Source organism: Leopardus geoffroyi, chromosome C2, assembly GCF_018350155.1.
Source record: "Leopardus geoffroyi isolate Oge1 chromosome C2, O.geoffroyi_Oge1_pat1.0, whole genome shotgun sequence".
Taxonomy (NCBI): Eukaryota; Metazoa; Chordata; class Mammalia; order Carnivora; family Felidae; genus Leopardus; species Leopardus geoffroyi.
The window spans coordinates 28,483,137-28,492,500 of NC_059333.1; the positions used below are offsets into that span (position 1 = coordinate 28,483,137).

A 9,364-nucleotide genomic window follows, 5' to 3' on the forward strand; every position below is an offset into this window, starting at 1 on the left:
GAGAAAGCATTACTCAAAAGAAATTTGGTACCTCTGTATGGTTGTGGGGAAACTGACAGGCACTGGGGAATTAAGTGATAATCAAAAGCAGCTACTTTGTTTTGGGAAGTTAAAGTTCCTGTAGTGGAATCAGGGAGTCTGCATCACACCTTCCTTGTCCCCAGCTGGCTTCGCTGTCCAGTAGCCTGTTGATCAATATGAAGTTCCCTCAGCCACCACAGTATTAAAGTGTAGGCTATGTCTCTTGCTGCTCAAAAACTTTTCACCCAGTGTGTTATTCCTGAAGGTATAAACTTTCCCACATGTTGATGTCATTCTGTATCTAGAAGGCTTCTAATTCTCAGTTCAACATTTTTTTCTTACCAGTGCTCTAGAAAGAGAGAGAGAGAGAGAAAAAAAAAAAAAAAAAAAAAAAATATATATATATATATATATAGAAAAAGAAAAGAAGGTGTTTCAAACTCTGTGTTGACAACCAAATAATCCTAGTAATTTTTCTCCCAGAATTCTTGATCAGAATTCCTCTTCATCACCATTAACTTCTCACCTTTAGAATAGGTGTAGCACAAAGATAGTGTATTTTGATAAATTTTATAATGCAGATTGTTCATCACATATGGTCAACAACTATGCCCAAGGAAAGCATGTATAATTAAGAATATTTTTTATCTTACATTTTTTTTGTTATTTTTTGAGATAATTTATTTTAGCCAGTAGTTAAGTTTCCATCGTAAAACATACCACTGAAATTCTTTGAGATACGATGCGCTTGAAGTAATATTTATTTTTCTTAATTTTCAGGGAGTGTTGGACTGTGAGCTATTGCAGAACTCTGTTCTAAGGACCCGTTATTTTAACAGTCGGGAGAAACACATCTAGAAGGTACTGTATTTTGTCTATTGTCCCATTTTTTTAAATGCAGTTAAGCCTTTCCAGTTATAGAAGAAAGAACATCATGTTGCATTTTGTTATTTATTTTTCTTTAAGTTTCAGATGTCGATTAACTAGTTGTTTGACATCTGTAACCCAGGGGAGGAATATAATTCAGTGTCAGTAATTCTGAGTTTTGTGTAAGTGAGTAAAAAGTCTAGTTTAGATGGAACCAGTTTTGCCTATTTTAAACATCTGAAGTATTTACATTTTTTTCTTTCCAGTATATAATTATTTTAATGAATATTTTGATTTGAAAATAAGGTATAAAAGGCTCTTTTTTTTTATCTAAGACAGTATGAAATATACCTTAAATAATCAGGCAGGCTTAAAGTCCTTCCTGCCTATGACAACTCTACCTTCCAGTAGAGGGATCAGCTGCCATCTATATTTCTGCCAGTCTTTCATCTGGATCCATGGACACCTGATTCTGCCTGTGTCCGTCTATTATGTTCCCTATCTGCATTATCACATGTGGTTTATTATTGTAGCATAAGAATTCATCTACTTGCAGAGCCTGAGTCTCAGGACAGGTGATATATTACTAGGAAGGAAGGAAGAATCTTCCCTGCTTTGTGTTTTTATCTTTTGCAATCCCAGGACCCCATATGAATGTACCAAATGATTTGACTAAAGTCAGTGGTGAATGCAGTCCCCTTCAGCCCTATCCAAAGTTTCCTTCTTAGTATCACCTTTAAACCTCCCCTAAGTTTTGTGTTTTCCTTAAAAAACTTGCCAGCTGTCTTGCTTGGAATAAAAATATTTAATAAAATAATGTGTTTGTTAAAGTGAGTGAATAAGTCAACTTCTTTGAATATGTATTTTCTTTATTAACTGGATATTCATTATTTATATTCATATGCAATGACACAAAAATCAGTTTTACAGATTTTCTTAATCACTTGTCAAGCCATAAGAATTTCTAGGATTGGATAAATTTACAGTATTTTATGTTTCCATCACACAGTGTATTGAACTTTCATTTTTTTTAATTTTTATTTTTTTTAATTTTTTTATGTTTATTTATTTCTGAGACAGAGAGAGACAGAGCGTGAGTGGGGGAGGGACAGAGAGAGAGGGACACATATAATCAGAAGCAGGCTCTGAGCTGTCAGCCTGACGTGGGGCTCCAACTCACAAACCGGGAGATCATGACCTGAGCTGACTGAGCCACCCAGGCGCCCCTGTATTGAACTTTTAAAGTAGTAACTGTTCAAGATTATTCACCATTGGCAAAGCAGCATCTTTTCTTTTTTATTGTCAGTTAAGAGAGGGAGGGTGAAAGCAAATAAGAAATTTAAGCACGTTAGGACTATAAAAGAAAATGTAGACAACCCCCCAAATATTAACTTTAATTCTGAGTATGCAGACTTTCTCAGTGAAAGAAATGATAGGATCAGAAACTCTGGATTTTTTGAAATTCAAAGTTATCCTTTTATTTTTTAGTTTTTTGGAGGGCGGGTTACTGGTTATTTATTTATTAGCTTAAAATTTAATTTAATTTTAATTCCGGTGTAGTTAACATACAGTGTTATATTAGTTTCAAGTGTATGATGTAGTGATTTAACACTTCCATACATAACCCCATGCTCATGAGGACAAGTGCCCTTCTCAATCCCTATCACCTATTTCATGCATCCCCTCATCTATTTCTGATAATTGTCAGTTTGTTCTCAGTAGTTAAGTGTCTGTTTCTTGGCTTGTTCCTTTCTCTCTCTCTCTCTTTTTTTTTTTTCTTTTTTACCTCTTGCTCATTTGTTTTGTTTCCTAAATTCCACCTATGAGTGAAATCATATGGCATTTGTCTTTCTCTAACTGACTTATTTCATTTCGCATTATACTCCCTGTTTCCATCCAGGTCATTGCAAATGGCAAGATTTCATTCTTTATTATGAGTGAATATTCCGTTATGTACACACACACACCACACACACACACCTTCTTTATCTGTTCATCAATTGATGGACACTGGGGCTGCTTCCGTAATTTGGCAATTGTAAATAATGCTGCTGTAAACGTAGGGGTGCATATATCCCTTTGAATTAGTGTTTTTGCATTTGGGGGGTAATTACCCAGTAGCATGATAACGGGATCACAGTGTCTATTTTGTGCCAGCACCAGACTGTTTTGATTACTACAGCTTTGTAATATAACTTGAGGTCTGAAATTGTGATACCTGCAGCTTTGCTTTGCTTTTTTCTTTAAAAAAAAAAAAAATATTTATTTGGGGGGGGGGTGGAGGGCAGTGAGAAAGGGAGAGAGAATCCCAAGCATGCTCTGTGCTGTCAGTGCAGAGCTCTGCTCGAGGCTTGGATTCATGAATGGTGAGATCATGACCTGAGCCAAAAATAAGAGTTGGGCACCTAGCCAGCTGACCCAACCAGGTGCCCCACTTTTCTTTTTCAAAATTGCTTTGGCTATTCGGGGTCTTTTGTGGTTCCATATAAATTTTAGGATTTTTTTTGTTCTAGTTCTGCGAAGAATGCCATTGGTATTTTGATAGAGATTGCCTTAAATGTGTGGATTGCTTGGGGTAGTAGACATTTTAACAATATTTGTTTCTTTGATCCAGGAGCATGGAAAGTTATCTTTTTAAATTGAAGATAAGAATTAACTGTTAAATATTTAGAGATACAAACATTCAAATGGACTTTAAAACTCTTTAAAACTAACAGATATAAACCATTTTTTTTTAAAAAGTTACCTAAATAAACATTTTATCAACGTATAATTTCACCTAGTGAAATAGACTCTTTCTTGCCTGTTCAGTGATTTTTCTTTTCTTCTACATAAGCAAACCCTGCGTAGCTAACACCCAACCTCAAAAGGCTGTCTTTCTTAGTCAGTATTGCTTCCACTCAACAGAAACCAATCTTTGGTGTTTTTTACTGTGTGTTAATTTTGCCTGTTTTTGAACTTTATACAGTTGGAACCATGTAATATGAGCTGTTTTGTGTCTGAGTGTTTTGATCAACCTTATGTCTGCGAGAGTCCTCCATATGTGTATTATTTGTCTCTCCCTTTTCAAATTGTCTGTATTCCATTGTATGTATGATTAGGCTACCATTATCTTTTCCATTGTACATGGATTTTGAATATCTTTCCAATTGGGGGGTATAAGAAAGGTTACTGTGAATTTGTTTATATCTTTTGGTAGAAACATTCATTTCTGATGCGTATATGCACAGGACTGGAACCGGGGAATTGTGGAATATGGAAATGTTTAACTTTAGTATAATATATACTTGGGGTGCTTTTAAGGATATTTGGGAAATGTCAATCAGTGTATCTTTTCTTAATGATAGATCTTACTATGAAATGGACTTAATTTTTTCCAACTTTAAGTAAAATCTAAAGTTGTTTTTTAGGAGGTATGAAATTTTTCTGTCCATTAAAAATAAATTGCCCGTTTTCTGATGCCATTATGGTATATATTTAGTCACTGAAACTGAGGTCTGTCCTAACCCTAGGGAAGGAAAATAAGACACAGAACCCTTATATATACTTACTAGTGTAGAAGTACTGAACGTTGATTTTAAAATAAGTTAGACATTTCATACGTAGGGCTTTTATTTTATTCCTGGATTTTTGGATATCTCTTGAATATCTAAAATAATATACCCTTGAGTTACAAAATAATTTGCTTTAGCATTTCTGATAAACATATCTTGCTAACTTTATCCATGTTGTGTTAATCTTTTTGGATATCTAACGTGAAATTATTCTGGAACATAAGGACTTGAGAAATTTTATGTCCATCTTTTTCTCAGTCTTACTATAGAACAGTGCTGTTCATTGAGTAGAAGTTCACACAGAAGAAGGGCGCCTGGGTGGCTCATTCGGTTAAGTGTCCGACTTCGGCTCAGGTCATGATCTCACAGTTCGTGAGTCTGAGCCCCACATCTGACTCTGTGCTGACAGCTTAGAGCCTGGAGCCTGCTTCGAATTCTGTGTCTTCCTTGCTCTCTGCTCCTCCCCTGCTCATGCTCTGTCTTTTTCTCCTTCAAAAATAAATAAAAACATTAAAAATAAATTTAAAAAAAAAGTATAGTGTAAGCTACACATGTAATTTGAAATTTTTCCCTAGGCACATTAGAAGAGGAAAAAGGAACTAATCAATCAATGAAATATTTTATTTAACCCCATCAGTAAAAATACTATCATTTCATTGCATAATTAATATAAAATTGTGAGATATTTTACATTCATTTTCTCACAGTAAGTTTTTGAAATTCAGTGTATATTTTCATTTATAGCACTTCTCAATTCAAACTAGTCACTTTTCCTGCACATTGTTAGAGCTTGGAGTTGAGGCCACTGGCTGGCAGATGAACTTACAGGTGTATATAGTGTGCTGTAGGAGGGGAAAATCTTTTGTTAACACCGCAAGGATCTCTGGCTCAGTGAGTGGAATTTGATAGTAATTCTGGCTACAAGCATATAAATAAGTAAGTAAGTAAGTAAATAAATAAATAAATAATTTAATCTTTATTTATTTTTGAAAGAGAGAGAAACAGTGTGCGAGCAGGGGAGGGTCAGAGAAAGAGAGGGAGACACAGAATCCGAAGTAGGCTCCAGCTCTAAGCTGTCAGCAGAGCCCGACACGGGGCCTGAACTCATGAACCATAAGATCGTGACCTGAACCAAAGTTGGACGCATAACCCACTGAGCTACCCAGGCATTCCAATAAATAAACATTTTAAAAAATGAAATAAAAATAAAAAAGTTTTAAAAAGGCAAACTAGTCACTTTTCAAATGCTCAGTAGCCACATGTCTATCATATTGGACATCATAGCTATAGTTATATCTTGGGTTTTTTAAAGACCATGTGTTTGCCAAATTCATATCTAATTAAAAGTATCCTTTAAAATCCGGTAGAAAGATGCCATGTTGAAAGCTAATATACCATCTTTTTAGTGGGTCTCAAACAGCCTGGTTTTCCTTCAGTGTTGAAATAAGTAACGTTTCCGTTTGTTGAACATCAGATAAAGCAATTAGTCAATGGTTGGGGCACATGTATGAAAAATACACTACCTTTATACTGTACAATTCAAAATCTGTAATAGCAGACTCATATTTTCCACCTTACTCTAGGTTATATGCTGAATAGAATTTTATTCTTTTGTATGTTCCTGTTTTTCCTTTTTTTAATTTTTTTTAATGTTTATCTATTTTTGAGAGAGACAGAGACAGAATGCGAGTGGGTTAGGGGCAGAGAGAGAGGGAGACACAGAATCGGAAGCAGGCTCCAGGCTCCGAGCTGTCAGCACAGAGCCCTACGTGAGGCTCGAACTCACCAGCCATGAGATCATGACCTGAGCCAAAGTTGGATGCTCAACCAACTGAGCTACCCAGGCGCCCCCCTTTTTGTCCATTTTGTAAAAGCATGGCTGGTTTTTGTGATAAACTGAATGATGTAACTCCTCTATCTCCTGCATAAAATAGGGCAGTTAAGAACAAATGGTTATATGTATACATATAGATGTATCTATGACTTTTCATTCATTAGGATATTTAAAGGTTACCTAGATTTTGGGGGTAATGTTTCTTCATGTATATATTTGCCAAGTAGGATAAATCAAGATCTATATGCTATCTTATATGAACTTAGATCAGATTTTACCACCAATTTGGCTTGTTTTAAGCTTTTTAAGTGTTCAGAATTCAGAATGTAATTCAGAATGTGGATAAGGTAGTATTGACCTTTGAACATGGTAACACGTGGTGTTGTCATGGGGGATAAAGCTCCTGGATTAATACTTGCTATAACTTATGTGAGCTGTTACTTTGGGCTCTAGATCTGTGGTAGTTGTTTTATAGTCCTACTCACTTTTTTTTTTCCTTTTTAATATATAGTACTACTTCTTCCTTTTTAACGAAATCTACTTTTTTTGACACCCAGTTCTTTAAAAAAAAAATTTTTTTTTTAACATTTATTTACTATTGAGAGACAGACACAGAGCGTGCGCAAGGGAGGAGTAGAGAGAGGGAAGACACAGAATCTGAAGCAGGCTCCAGGCTCCGAGCTGTCAGCACAGAGCCTGATGCGGGGTTCGAACTGTGAGATCATGACCTGAGCCCAAATCAGTTGCCTAACCAACTGAGTCATCCAGGTGCCCCGACACCCAGTTCTAACATTATATATTATTGGCTACTTTTTTTAGAAAAAGTATTTATTTATTTTGAGAGAGAGAGAACATGAGTAGGGGAGGGACAGAGAGACAGAATCCCAAGCAGGCTCCTTACTGTCAGCACAAAGCCCTGTGCGGGACTTGAACTCCCCAACTGTGAGATCGTGACCCGAGCCCAAACCAAGAGTCAGACACTTAACCGACTGAGCCACCCAGGGTCCCCTGGCCACTTTTTGAAAAAGAAAATCATTCCTCTGCTTTTAAGCCTTCATCTTAGTAGTAGTAAAATTAAAGTTCTTGTATTAGCTGATAAGGCTGTGGCATCTTCTTGATGAGGCCTAGCCTGGTAACCACTCAAGGTGGAAGCCTCCCCTCTTTCCTTTTTTACTTCTTTTCTTTTTCCACAACACTTAATCACCTTTAAGACTACCATGAAATTAATTTTTAAAAAATTATTGGTTATTGATTATTTTCCTCTTTTATAGTGAAAGCTCCCTGAGGGCAGGAATCTTTTTATGTTGTGTTGTTCATCCCTAATATATCTGAAAGAACCTAGAGTGGTGCTGGGCATCAGTTGGTATAGCCACTATTGAACACAATGATTATGGAACCATATGATCCAGTAGTCCTGCTTCTGGGTATATAACAAAACAAATCGAAATTAGGATCTTGAAGAGGTATCTGCACTCTTGGGGCTCATTGCAGCACTATTGGCAATAGCCAAGACACGGATAAAGAAAATGTGGTATTTCCATATAATGGCATTATTCAACCTTAAAAAAGAAGGAAATCCTGTCATTTGTGACAACATGATGAACTTATAGGACATTATCCTAGGTGAAATAAGCTAGACGGAAGAACATGACCTCACTTATATGAGGAACCCAAAATAGTCAGACTCATAGAAGCAGGGAATAGAATGGTGTTTACCAGGAATTGGGAGGAGGAAACTGAGGTTTTGGTCAAAAGTACAAACTTTAAATTACACAAGAGGTATAAATCCTAAAGACCTGTACAGCATACTATCTATGGTTAACAATACTGTATTTTATATTTAAAAAATTGCAAAGAGGTAGATCTTATGTTAAGTGTTCTTACCATACAAAAAATAAAGAGGGCAGGAGGAAACTTTTCAAGGTGTTGGATGTATTTATGGCATTGACTGTGGCAGTGATTTCATGAGTCTGTGTTTACCTCCAATCTTATCAAGTTGTACAGCTTTTTGTGTATCAATTATACCTTTAAAAATTATTGTTTTTTAATGATAGGCATCTAGAAGGAACTCATAAGTATTTATTGAGTAAATATTTCTTGAATGCATGGTGAAGATACACTTTTTTCCAATCCTGAAAATGTGCCTTAGGAATTTTCTAGGGATAGGGAATATTTAAAGCACGAGGAAACAAAGATCTTCGGTTGTATATATAATAATACATTTTGATAGTTTGAATTAGTTGTAAGTAGTTTATTTCTCAGACTGATACGTATGTACCTACGAAAGGTAGCATGTAACTATGTGGTTTCAAAAAGTAGGGTTTATAATTATGGTCAGGTAATTTATCTTTTGGGTATTTACATGTATATTTTTTTCATTTGGATCATAAAAATAATGTTATCAGAGAAGGATATTTATAAGATACTTTTTTTATTCTTGTGAAATATAGAGACATACATCGTAGTTTGGTATCTTAAAATTAGTATGAACCAAATAGACCTTGATAGTTTTTAAGAAGTGATTTCTATCTAGTATAGATTGTCTTTCATTGTATATAGATATTTTCTAATTGTAGTTGTTGAAAGGTTTTTTTTTAGGCCACCTACAATAAATGTTTTTAAAATAATACAAAAATGTAATCAAAGCCTTATATTAAGAAATTGTATATGCTACCTGAGAATATATTGAAAGCAGATATTATAAATGTTTTTTCCTTTGTAGAATAGGTAACTTTATGCAATCATTTAACCAAAGTTTTCATGCAAGTGTGTTTATAAGTGTTTGGTTTTATTTTATGCCTTCATATATCAGCACATGATATATATGACTATTTCAGTAATCATTTTCATTAGAACAGGAAGAATTATGAGTTTGGGTTTATTTTTTTCTCTTTCCACTGTCGTCTTCCAAATTCAAGTATTAGTACTTCATGATTGTTACTGCAGTAGCTTTCTAACTGGTCTTTTTTTTTTGCCATTTAGTTTTTATTATTCACATTGTATATACTATAGGACGGTAAATCTTTCTGAAGTATCATAACTCTAAACAAAGACTTTTGCCTATAAGAAAAAGGCCAAGTCCTATTTT

General features: G+C 35.0%; 1 protein-coding gene and 1 non-coding gene across 2 annotated transcripts in view; both read left to right on the forward strand.

Moving 5' to 3' along the window:
* Positions 1-9,364, forward strand: part of NRIP1 (nuclear receptor interacting protein 1) — a 100,175-nt gene that overhangs the window by 18,702 nt on the left and 72,109 nt on the right. Inside the window, exon 2 of the mRNA XM_045501616.1 lies at positions 802-882. The gene's annotated coding sequence lies outside the window, so the exon portion shown is untranslated. The remainder of the gene's footprint in view (positions 1-801; positions 883-9,364) is intronic.
* LOC123576283 lies at positions 5,215-5,368 on the forward strand. Its single transcript, XR_006701293.1, has one exon. It is a non-coding gene; the product is annotated as a small nucleolar RNA SNORA62/SNORA6 family (small nucleolar RNA).